This window comes from Schistocerca serialis, chromosome 6 (genome assembly GCF_023864345.2).
Source record: "Schistocerca serialis cubense isolate TAMUIC-IGC-003099 chromosome 6, iqSchSeri2.2, whole genome shotgun sequence".
In the NCBI taxonomy this organism is placed as follows: domain Eukaryota; kingdom Metazoa; phylum Arthropoda; class Insecta; order Orthoptera; family Acrididae; genus Schistocerca; species Schistocerca serialis.
This window is the reverse complement of record NC_064643.1, coordinates 248,475,572-248,489,155: the sequence shown is the minus strand read 5'-3', so window position 1 is coordinate 248,489,155 and position 13,584 is coordinate 248,475,572. Positions and strand designations below refer to the sequence as shown.

General features: G+C 42.0%; 1 pseudogene; it reads right to left on the bottom strand.

Moving 5' to 3' along the window:
* Positions 1-1,459: 1,459 nt before the first annotated feature.
* On the bottom strand, positions 1,460-1,577 carry LOC126485457 (5S ribosomal RNA; annotated as a pseudogene).
* Between the last annotated feature and the right edge of the window lie 12,007 nt (positions 1,578-13,584).

Here is a 13,584-nt window from a genome sequence, read left to right as displayed (position 1 = left end):
GATTTTACGTATTTTTGATGATTGTTGTGCGTGGTTTCCGATATGTATGTGTGGTTTAAATGATTCTGTTATGTGTATCATTCATGACGACAGATGGTTTCGATTTACTACAACATTTTGTTCATTTTCGCTAGTATGTATCCGAGTCTTTAATTTGCGCGAGATCCTCGCGCGTAACACTAGTGCCCTCTCTCGTTAGATGTGTTCCTTAGCGCAAGTTTCACTTGCTTGACACTAGGATAAAGGCAAATAGTTGTTCATATTTTCTATTGTATGTAGGTGTTTTAAATAGTTGTGATATGTTTTATTTATTAAGACAGAGGGTTTGAATGAGCACAATCTTTAAAATTTTGACGCGCATGAGTATGTATCCATGGGTTTTAATGTGCACGGGTATCTCCCGCATACCACAAGTGCCCTCCCTCGTTGAAACTGTCTGCCCTCTTCACGCTAGTTCACAGGCTAAGTACTGATAATATGCCGTGTTCACATCGACCATCTCTTCGTAATTATGCTGTACAGATGGAAGTGACATTTTAATTTTAACTACTGACGACGGCTTTGGCAGGACTGTTTTATGCATCTCCACTGCTGGATGTGATTTTAATAAGTGACTAAATGTTTTTGTGCTTCTAACTACTTTGGTAGTTTTTATGGTTACATAAGGCTATTAGTGCTTTATTCTTCTATCTCAGTTATGTTTGCTAAGTTTTTTGCTAATGAAGGTGTCTTCCTGTTCAGGTGTGTTTTTCCTTCTGATGAAGGTATATTTAGATATACCGAAACCGTGGTCAAGGATTTCAATAAATCTTTATCCTGCAACTGTTTGGCTGTTACCATTAACCGTAAAGATTTTCAGCAGTTGCTGCTTCAGCCATGTTTAAACTTTCGAAGTATTTATAAAGTATGAATTATCATCTTTCCTTCTCTCTCTCTCTCGCTCTCTCTCTCTCTCTCTCTCTCTCTCTCTCTCTCTCTCTCTCTCTCTCTCTCTCCGCAAACCCCAATAAAAATCGAGCAGCGATCATAAACGTTGGTACTAGTTATTCTCCACATCTTCACGCTACAGTGGGTTACTTTCCCACCAATGAATGACATGGCAGCTCGGCTGTAGAAAAACTGGCTGTTAACGTTCCATCACGAGAGTCACACGTTGTCATTTTGCGAAAGACCGTCACGCAATGGTTTCTTCATCCGTGGAAGGAGAAAGAAGTCGCAGGGTGGAAAATCACGAGGACTTGAGAACTCCTCTCCGTCCGAACAGGCCTCGGAAAGCCCAACGGTACCGACCACCCGTCGTGTCATCCTCTGCCCACGGGCGTCACCGGATGCGGACATGGAGGGGCACGTGGGCAGTACAACGCTCTCGCAGCCTTATGTCAGTTAACGAGACCGGAGTCGCTACTTCTTAATCAAGTAGCTCCTCACTTTGGCCCACAAGGGGTGAGAACACCCCGTTTGCCAACAGCGCTCGGCAGACCGGATAGTCACCTGTCCAAGTGCTAGCCCAGCCCGACAGCGCTTAACTTCAGTGATCTGATGGGAACCGGTGTTACAACTGTGGCAAGGCCGTTGGCAGGATGTGAAAGGGGGAATCAAAATACGAGGACTGAATGAAGCAGCATGTATGACCAAGTCCTGCACACATTGAGTTGGAGCGCTACTGTCCTACAGCAGATACATCCCTCTTTGATAGCTTCTAGTGGTTTTGACTGTCTCCTACAAAGTTCTAAGCAATTTCAGTAGAATGCTCCTGCGACGGTCCCTTACGAACATAGTCTGTTGGCATCACTACATGGAAGACCCAGAACTTCTCGATAATGGTTGACTCTTCGCCTTTTTTTCCAATGATAGACCCATATGTATCCTTTGCTTGCTTTGTTCCTTTGTCTCGAAACAACAGCGATTGAGTAGCTAAAGAAGTCATCTGAAGTGTCCTGACACAGCTGCAAAATTTACGCTGCTGTCTGGTTGAATAGGTATGAGCAGTCACGGAATCCAGCAAGGGACAAACTGAATCGTGCACGAAATGTCGTAGAAGATTCGATAACTTAGCTATGACTGATGCTCACTTTTATTTCGACTCTTCCAACGGCGTTCTATGGCAATATGTTGTGGAGATTTAAATGTATACCTGTACTGTAGGGACGTACTCGTATCTATAATCAAACAAATATTAATTGCGTAACTTTTATTTATTAAAATTTTGTCTAACACTTCGTACGTCTGATTTGTGAGATGCTAGTCACGTGGGACCATTGAGGCCTAGCGTGTGCTGAGCATAGTCCACACAAACCCATTGATTCCTTATACGCATAACAGCTGACGTTGCTTCGTGGGGTCGCGTCAGAGATATGAAGGTCAACTTTCTTTTCAGTGGGGTGCTATAGTTTGGTACTTATTTTCTGATAGCGGCTATCTAGACGAATCCAATGATGTGTAACAGTAAGGTCATTGAAGGTCAACGAAGGTCAAAAAGGTGGCATGAACGTCAATCTACAGAAGGTGTTCGAAGTGATGAACATTGGTATCAATGCTGTCCTGTAATCTTCTTATCATGGACTGAATGCTATTCCTTATCACTTCGGCACCTATCGAAGGACAAGCTCTGATAATTCACTCTCGTATATCGTGCAAACAGTAAAAATTCGCAGAATACGGCGTATCCATCTAACGTGCCATTGACATGTAAACACGATTCGACGGTTTCGCAATACAACACTAATAGGAATGATCAGACTGGTATCGTCGAAAGCGAACGTGAATGATGTATTCCTTGGAAGAAAAAATCCATATGCTTCTCATTTACGGAAAATGCCAACGAAATACAAGGGAGCTAGAGACTTTGATTTTATTTACAGACGACGCTATATTTGCGAACCATGGTAACGTTAATTTGCATAACATGCATTATTTGGGAACTGAAAATCCATGTTGGCTGCGGCAAGTTGCACACCAAAAACCGTGGTCGGTGAATGTATGGTGCGGGATTTTGGAGGACAGAATTATAGGCTCCTATCTGATCGAAGGAAATCTTAATGGTAGGAAGACCAAAAAATTCCTGCAAAATACATTAGGTCTTTTATTGGCAAAAATACCTTTAGGAACAAGGAACAGAATGTGATAGCAACACGATGAGTGTCCGACACATTTTTCGCTGATGGCTAGAAATGAGTTGGATAGGCAATTACCAAATCATTGGATTGGACGTGGAGGAGATGTGTCGAGGCGGCTCGTTCGCCAGACTTAAACGCCTCTGGATTTTTTTACTGTGGGGATTTGTGAAAGACATTGTTTATAAAGGCCTTCCAGCAACACCTGAAGCTATGGGAGAGAGAGCTGTCATTGAATGTGCTTCGATAAACACCAATGTGATAAGGAATACAACTCAATCCATGATGAGAAGATTTCAGCACTGCGTTGATACAATGGTCATCACTTCGAACATCTTCTGCAAATAGACATTCACGCCACCTTTGTGACCTTCATTGACCTTCAAAGACCTCATCATTTGATTTGTCTCGAAAGCCGCTATCAGAACATAAGTGCCAAAATATAGCATCCCATTTAAAAAAACAAAGTTGAGCTTCATATCTCTGAAGTGACCCCACTTAGCAACAAAAAACCAGCGTCATATTATGGCCCCCGTTGTTCCACTCAATTTTTGTTCCACAAACTTTTCAACTCCTATCATACTTTCTTGGTGGCAAAAGTTAGTGACTCACCCTGTATAAACCAGTGTTCTAACTTCAATCTTCACAATGTTGGTGAGAAACTTTTAGAATTCAAAAATGAATTAGCTAATGATATTTCATATGAAGTGGTGTCACCAGTACTGAAACCGCTTTGTAATCACGTTTTGTAAGAGTCTTTCCTACTAGCCAGGATGGACGCTTCTGCCCAGAATGAAATTTGTAGCAACACTGAGTTGGGACCTTGCAGTACCACTGCAAGCAGAGTGTCAAGAAAGCTCATTTAGTGTCGACATCATTTATTTAAGAGTTAGATGTCTTCGTCCAGGTGGCATGAATGGTCATTGAGCCAGCAGTGTGCTCCCTCAGAATAACACGTTGTTAAGCAAGCGTGGAGCCGTGGCGACGTGTGTTTATGCTGCAACAGAGGAGCACTGCCAAAGCGGAATAGTAATGGTCGGTGAAATGGTCTTGCTGACGCCAAGATGACGTCAATCTGGCAGCCTGCAAGCTTGCGCTAGACTGCAGGAAGCTTCATAGCAACTGGCTGCAGTCTACCTTAGGAATCGCTTAGTGTCAGAGGATGACATCCGGGAAGCGACCTCCACTCGGTGGCATAGCCCCTCGAGACCCAGAACTATCAAGTGGAACTTGCAGCTTGTACTCCAACGATTTCGTCTACCTGATGATGCTGCTAGGTAATGTTGAAGCTGCTCGCTTGTCTATAGGACAATAGACTTTCGTGGAGACTGTCGCAGTCCAAGAACAAATGCTGTTAATGGCTGAGCAGGAAGCACTTACAGTCGTGTGTGGCCTGCTGTGTTGAAACAAAGTCATTACATACGTAGCTGTGGAAGCTCAGCATTATGATATGGTATGTGGATACTTTGCCTGCCACTACAATAGACTGCTTTGCTGCACACTGCTATGCCAGCATTATTTTAACAATATTTCACGCGTGGCTCACATCTTCTCCTGCACCGACATTTACACTTTTATATGTTGCCCTTTCCTGCACAACGCATCACACGGTCTATGGTCACTGCTTCACCCACCCTGTTGAAAAGCTGTTGTTGACCCACTGGCTTGGTAGGTAGTGGATAGGAAATTCGAATGGATGGATGGACGCGACGATGAACAGAAGGTGGACCAGGTTTAGGGCATTGCCCGAATATGCTGATAGCTTCTGCAGTTTTGTTGAACGTGCTGAAACATTTTTTCCCACACTGATTTACCAGCCGGCCACTGTGGCCGAGCGGTTCTAGGCATTTCAGTCCGGAACCATGCTGCTGCTACGGACGCATGTTCGAATCCTGCCTCGGGCATTGCGGGCATGGATATGTGTGATGTCCTTAGGTTAGTTAGGTTTAAGTAGTTCTAAGCCTATGGGACTGATGACTTCAGATGTTAGATCTCATAGTGCTTAGAGCCATTTGAAACATTTCAACTGATTATCCTTTCCATGTCAACAAAAAGGTTTTAGAGATAAATATGGTGGCGTCTAGTGGGTTATTCAGGTAGCTTAGATTTCCTGCTAGCAGTGTCTCTAAACGATTGTCAGGTAAATATAGCAGAGGATACATTAGCCTTAGAGCTGCAGTTGCTGTTATTATCGCTGTAAACCGAAATTCTGAGCTGAGATGTCACATTTGTGATGACAGCTTCGATCGAGTCATGCACAGAGTATAACCTGTGAGGTCTTACCGTCTAAAAATATCGTCGCATTATTAGGTTGCACTGTAGACACCCTCCTGCGGATATTCATCCCCAGGCATAGCCCTAACTCACGCGTCTCTAAGACGGTTTGCTGCACCATGGAGAGACATATCTTCATCTGCTTCCTCTGCCATCAGCGCAAAGGCTGCGTCTTAATGATGAAGCACTCTTTTCTTTCCGCCTTGCCCTAAAACGAACGTGCATAATTCATTGCACGCAAGAACAATCCAACTGTCAGAATCTTCCCAACAATATATCACATACCAACTGTGAGTTACTATATGTTTTCGTGTTCCTTCTAAAAGCACAATCAGACGGTCAACAGTTCCTACGGTATATCTGTTCCTTATACTGAACTCATTACAGGAGAATATGGGCTTGGGACTAGGAATGAAGGAGGAGAAAGACTAATTGGGTTCTGTAACAAGTTTCAGCTAGTAATAGCGAATACCCTGTTCAAGAATCACAAGAGGAGGAGGTATAGTTGGAATAGGCCGGGAGATACGGGAAGATTTCAATTAGATTACAACGTGGTCAGACAGAGATTTAGAAATCAGATACTGGATTGTAAGGCGTTCATTGACTTCGTGACCATCAATCCTGATGTTAAGTTTCTCGCTGTTCTCATTTCTACTACTTCTCATTACCTTTGTCTTTCTCCGATTTACTCTCAAACCATACTGTGTACTCATTAGACTGTTCATTCCGTTCAGCAGATCATTTAATTCTTCTTCACTTTCATTCAGGATAGCAATGTCATCAGCGAATCGTATCATTGAAATCCTAACTATGTACATCCGTATCGCTCTCCTCCTCAGCATGTGCAACTATTTCCTGATAATTATTATGGCTGTACAGGACAACTGTAACACAAGAGCTTTCTCTTTCTCTAAATGCCCCTGCTATTTCTGTAATTCTCCCCTTATTTCTGTTCCTCTCTACGTCGGCATAGCTCTCGGTATTTGTGCGTATGGCTACGTGCTTGTAAATTGCACAGGACCAGTTTGCTGTATTCATGCCATCTTTCTTTCCTTTCTATCCCCCTTCCCCCTCCTTTGAGAGCGATGCCCAGAACTGAGGTGTTAAAGAGTCCAGGATGCTCTAAAAGGGCTCAATGCACCATTGTGGGTAACTGTTGTTCGAGCAGGAAGCTACAGTTTAACAGTTATTTTTGAAGTCATCTCCACCACCTGGTATGGACTTTGATAACAAGTATAATTTTTTTTCCTGGTTCTGATCAGGGGGAAAGGGTTGATCAAGATCACCCACTGCCCTACACGGTACCTAAGTAATGTAGCATTCCGTTGCCTCATTCGCTTTCGTCGTTCGACGGCTTCCTTATTCACTCTTTGCACTTGACTCAATGCTGTCAGAAAAGTTTTCGCGGAATTACGTACCGATCCCCAGAATTCTCCTACTGTGGGCTTCACTGTCTCAAATGGTGATGGCATCCTCCTTACACAATCGCGTATGGTTATGGACCCATACTCTTATCAACATTAGAATTATACACTGCCAGTATGTGAGGTAATGGCATATCTCCCTCATTATTATCTTCGCTATTGTCTGGTGATATTGTTTCAATGCTTCATTTTCTCGTGTGTGTAACACACTCATCGATTTAATAATTGGCAATAAACGGTGAAACTGCTTCGTTAATTTCCACTTGAAGTTAATGTCTTGATCTGTAATCAACTTTTGTGGATACCGAATTTCAATAACCAATTATCAACCTTGGCCTGTTTCTCTTCGTTAGCTTTCTGATTTGAAATACTATCTACATAGTTAAACATAACAGATTCCTGCTGGTGCTTTAACAAAAGTACTAGAAATGCCCAAACTGATCATCTCAAATGGTTTACCGTCCTCCAGTAATGTGTGCAGCAGAATAAATGATGATTGAATGATCAAACCATTTGTTAGAAGCGAAGCTGTCTTAACCATCACCAAGGCGTGGGTAAAATCTAAACTATGTAGGTTGATCAGGAGATAGTAAGTAGAATATTGCACTAACATCTAAAAACAACAACATGATACATGGTGCAAAAATCATGATTTAAGGCAAATTCTGCTAACTTGGGATTGAAAGGGATACAGATTAAACTCATGGTAGGTCTAATGGCTGGCTATGCGAACTTCAGGAAATACCTGAACAGGGCTGGTATAGAAACAGAAGCCCCAGAGTGTAGACTATATGAGGTGGGGGATGAAACAGCGTCACATTAAATTTTCCGATGAGAAGCACTGGAGACCAAAAGACGCAAAATGTTTTGCTCACTATTTTCTGAAGAGAATAAGTCTAAGAAAGACCTAGTGTGACTAGTGGCAGGGAGAGAAACCGTACAATAAAATTAGTTTAAGTACGGGCAACAGGGGGCAAAGCCTACTGTTGTTTTATCGCCTTGAGTACATAAAAGACATCATCAATGCGCCATCGTACTATTGTGTTGTAATTATCCCCTTATCGATCTCTCTGCACTGGTGCTAAATGTAACCGACAGACTAACCCACAAATTTTATAGTCCATAATGTGGGAAGACATCTTTCAATTTTTCAGAATTTTTGAAAAATGCGTCTGCATTACCCACAATCTCTTGCGTTTGGTTTTTCTATAGATGCAGATCTTTTCGAGTTATTTATTTTTTTGGTCGTCAGTCTACTGACTGGTTTGATGCGGGCCGCAACGAATTCCTTTCCTGTGCTAACCTCTTCATCTCAGGGTAGCACTTGCAACCTACGTCCTCAATTATTTGCTTGACGTATTCCAATCTCTGTCTTCCTCTACAGTTTTTGCCCTCTACAGCTCCCTCTAGTACCATGGAAGTCATTCCCTCATTTCTTAGCAGATGTCCTATCATCCTGTCCCTTCTCCTTATCAGTGTTTTCCACATATTCATTTCCTCTCCGATTCTGCGTAGAACCTCCTCTTTCCTTACCTTATCAGTGTACCTAATTTTCAACATTCGTCTTTAGCACCACATCTCAAATGCTTCGATTCTCTTCTGTTCCGGTTTTCCCACAGTCCATGTTTCACTACCATACAATGCTGTACTCCAGACGTTCATCCTCAGAAATTTCTTCCTCAAATTAAGGCCGGTATTTGATATTAGTAGACTTCTTTTGGCCAGAAATGCCTTTTTTGCCATAGCGAGTCTGCTTTTGATGTCCTCCTTGCTCCGTCCATCATTGGTTATTTTACTGCCTAGGTAGCAGAATTCCTTAACTTCATTGACTTCGTGATCATCAATCCTGATGTTAAGTTTCTCGCTGTTCTCATTTCTACTACTTCTCATTACCTTCGTCTTTCTCCGATTTACTCTCAAACCATACTGTGTACCCATTAGACTGTTCATTCCGTTCAGCAGATCATTTAATTCTTCTTCACTTTCACGTGGGACAGCAATGTCATCAGCGAATCGTATCATTGATATCCTTTCACCTTGTATTTTAATTCCTCTCCTGAACCTTTCTTTTATTTCCATCATTGCTTCCTCGATGTACAGATTGAAGAGTAGGGGCGATAGGCTACAGCCTTGTCTTACACCCGTCTAAATACGAGCTCTTCGTTCTTGATCGAGCACTCTTATTATTCCCTCTTGGTTGTTATACATATTGTATATGACCCGTCTCTCCCTATAGCTTACCCCTACCTTTTTGCAGAATCTAGAACCGCTTGCACCATTTTATATTGTCGAACGCTTTTTCCAAGTCGACAAATCCTATGAAAGTGTCTTGATTTTTCTTTAGCCTTGCTTCCGTTATTAGCCGTAACGTCAGAATTGCCTCTCTCGTCCCTTTACTTTTCCTAAAGCCAAACTGATCGTCACCGAGCGCATTCTCAATTTTCGTATCCATTCTTCTGTATATTATTCTTGTAAGCAGCTTCGATGCATGAGCTGTTAAGCTGATTGTGCGATAATTCTCGCACATGTCAGCTCTTGCCGTCTTCGGAATTGTGTGGATGATGCTTTTCCGAAAGTCAGATGGTATATCGCCTGACTCATATATTCTACACACCAACGTGAATAGTCGTTTTGTTGCCACTTCCCCCAATGATTTTAGAAATTCTGATGGAATGTTATCTGTCCCTTCTGCCTTATTTGACCGTAAGTCCTCCAAAGCTCTTTTACATTCCGATTCTAATACTGTATCCCCTATCTCTTCTAAATCGACTCCTGTTTGTTCTTCTACCACATCAGACAGATCTTCACCCTCATAGATGTATTCTTTCCACCTATCTACTCTCTCCTCTGCATTTAACAGTGGAATTCCCGTTGCACTCCTAATGTTACCACCGTTGCTTTTAATGTCACCAAAGGTTGTTTTGACTTTCCTGTATGCTGAGTTTGTCCTTCCGACAATCATACCTTTTTCGATGTCTTCACATTTTTCCTGCAGCCATTTCGTCTTAGCTTCCCTTCCTATTTATTTCATTCCTCAGCGACTTGTATCTCTGTATTCCTGATTTTCCCGGAACATGTTCGTACTTCCTCCTTTCATCAATCAACTGAAGTATTTCTTCTGTTACCCATGGTTTCTTCGCAGCTACCTTCTTTGTACCTATGTTTTCCTTCCCAATTTCTGTGATGGTCCATTTTAGAGATGTCCATTCCTCTTCAACTGTACTGCCTACTGCGCTATTCCTTATTGCTGTATCTATAGCGTTAGAGAACTTCAAACGTATCTCGTCATTCCTTAGTACTTCCGTATCCCACTTCTTTGCGTATTGATTCTTCCTGACTAATGTCTTGAACTTCAGCCTACTCTTCATCACTACTATATTGATATCTGAGTCTATATCTGCTCCTGGGTACGCCTTACAATCCAGTATCTGATTTCGATATCTCTGTCTCACTATGTTGTCATCTAATTGAAATCTTCCCGTATCTCCCGGCCTTTTCCAAGTATACCTCCTCCTCTTGTGATTCTTGAACAGGGTATTCGCTATTACTAGCTGCAACTTGTTACAGAACTCAATTAGTCTTTCTCCTCTTTCATTCCTAGTCCCAAGCCCATATTCTCCTGTAACCTATTCTTCTACTCCTTCCCGTACAACTGCATTCCAGTCGCCCATGACTATTAAATTTTCGTCCCCCTTTACATACTGCATTACCCTTTCAATATCCTCATACACTTTCTCTATCTGTTCATCTTCAGCTTGCGACGTCGGCATGTATACCTGAATTATCGTTGTCGGTGTTGGTCTGCTGTCTATTCTGATTAGAACAACCCGGTCACTGAACTGTTCACAGTAACACACCCTCTGCCCTACCTTCCTATTCATAACGAATCCTACACCTGTTATACCATTTTCTGCTGCTGTTGATATTACCCGATACTCATCTGACCAGAAATCCTTGTCTTCCGTCCACTTCACTTCACTGACCCCTTCTATATCTAGATTGAGACTTTGCATTTCCCTTTTAAGATTTTCTAGTTTCCCTACCACGTTCAAGTTAATTACTTGCACATTAATCCATTTCACTTTAGGTTAGTTCCTTAACGCAAGTTGGATCGTAAGATGATGTAATTAATCACACGTGGGAAACGTAACGATCTTTTTTTTTTTTTAAATTCTGAATTCACTTAACAGAAATTTACAAATAGTGGTGCGCCGAATCCTAACATGAGGAAGAGAATAAATGACACATGGTACCCTGGTCGCTCCTCTGACATACATTCTGTAAATGAATCTGGCATTTATGGAAAATCTCTTGCCCAGCGCAAAGTCTCAAGCGAATGGAAAAAGGTGCACGTGACTTCTGTATATAAGGAACATAAAAGAATGGACCCATCAAATTAAGAAAAATATCTTTAACAGAGCAAACTTTAAAGTCATGGTAGCCACAGTCCGGATATATCATTTTGAAGTAATAAAACCTCTCTAGCTGTAAGTCCTTTAATTATAGACACGGCTGGTTCCGCAGCATTTTAACTGAATCATCAGATGCAATAAAATCAAGTAATAGTCTTATCGAGAAAAGAGAATAGAATGACATTCTGTTCATAGTCAGCAGTTGCGTGTCGACACGACACCTGTTATAGCATAACCCAGTGCGCGCTTGCTGTAGGAAAACGAGGAGCCATTAGCTGCTCAAATTTCACATTATTCCATAGATGATCATATAAGGTCTGTGATTTGAAGACTATACTGGTATATGGGGACCTCATTAGCTCACCAGATGCTGTTACTGATGGTATAACTGGAGCGTTTGATGTTATTTGGTGTTTGACGTTCGTTACGTAGTGAAAAATTGTTGACAATGAACGTTAGATCATCCCATTTAGTGTTCACGATATGAACATGACTTGATTTTATTTCACCCGTTGATGCAATTAAAATGCTGCGAAACCGGTCGATCCTATAAATAGTGAACTTACAGCTAATGCAGTCTTACCTTTTCAAAACAATATCTTTGTCTTCGGTTTTCTGAAGAATTATATGGTACATTGTCTTTGAGACAGGAAAGTTCTTGTCTGCATATCAACACGGATTTAGAAATCACCGCTCGTGGAAAAATTAGCTTGCGTTTTTCTCACGTGATATTTTGGGAACCATGGGTGAAGGACAATGTTTGACAAGTTGTCCATGCAGACTGTTAACATAGGTCCGAGCATATGGAATATGTGAGTGCCTCGAAGGTTTCTTAAGCTCTTATGTTGTCCTCGACAGCGAGTGTTTATCAGAAACAAAGGTATCGTCAGACGTGCTCCAGGGAAGTATGATAAAACTGCTCTTTTCTCTATATATGTATAAATCGTGTGAGGGACAGAACGATCAGCAATTTGCTGATGACGCAGAAGCATACGGGAAAATACCGCGTTTGAAAGACTATAGAGGTGTACAGGATGACTTACATTTTCTATCTGGTGTGATGAATGGCAGCTTCCACTAAATCTAGAAAAATGCAGACGAGTAGAAAAACGATTCTGTAAAAATTATTAGTAGTGAGCTACTTGAAACAGTCATGTCGATTAAATATCTAGGGGTTGAAATGCCTGGGCTAGCAGACCGGAACGGATTAGGTTGTGGAAAGGGGCCAAAATAGGTTGCTGTCAGTTGCACTCAACATATAAACTTTATTTATGAACTCACAATATTACAAAAAGAATGCAAAACACACAAAACTTTAGTCGATCTCCTTCATTATATCGGATTAAGGCCACACTTAAAAAATGTAATACACAAGGGCTAAGCGAAATTGAAATACAAGGTTCTTCTGGAGGTTTCACCCAAGAATATTATCTAAATCTTCAATCTAATGGCTGACGGCCTTAGCAATTTAATTTTCATGGAACTTGGCTGGAGGTCGCATATGAAGCAATAAGAGGAGTTTCAATCAAAAGGCAGAAGGCCTTATCTTAAAACACTGAATGCAAAATTTGGCTGAAGGTCCATACAAAAGTATCACAATCTTATGCCTTAAGGGCAAGACAAGAACATTAATTTAAGAGATATTAAAATTCGGCTGAAGGCCACACATCAACAAAATAACTGAAACTGAAACAGGGAAGTTACTCTGTAACAGACACGGAACGGTGCTCAGAAGTTTCCAAGAGTCGGCCTGGAATTGTAACACTAACGCCTGTTTAGGCGAGACAGACAGCCTGTCCAACAATCTCTAAATCGGAAGGCCACCCAACCGACAGAGAGCCGACGAACCAACCGACTACCTGATTTCGGTCACCAGACCAAAAACACCACAACTAAAATGCCAGCTTGGCGAAGAGACCAGTAACACTCGTCTTCAAATATTGGTTTGTTAATAAGCCAAGGCACAATAACTACTGACATACATGAACACCGCAGTGGCTGTGAAACTACACGCCGTGGCGGAGAGCATCAACATGGTAAGAAAACACTCACTCGCTTCTCTGTCGCAGCCGACCAACTGGCTACTGCAGTACACAGACAGCATTACAGCGTTTAAAGCATTGCTCAGTGGAACTGACACAGGGTACACAGTGTTGCTCGAAACACTGACACATGAAACTCGAACACTTTTAAAACGAATCACTGATGAACAACTACAACAAATCACCGGCGGACACACACACAAACCAGCAGGACGGTCGGTGACGAAACACACGTCGACTGGCCAGACGACCGACCAACAACCAACCAAGGTCGTTGGCACTCAAACCATGAGCGTCCGCTGTCCGTCGGGAACTGGGA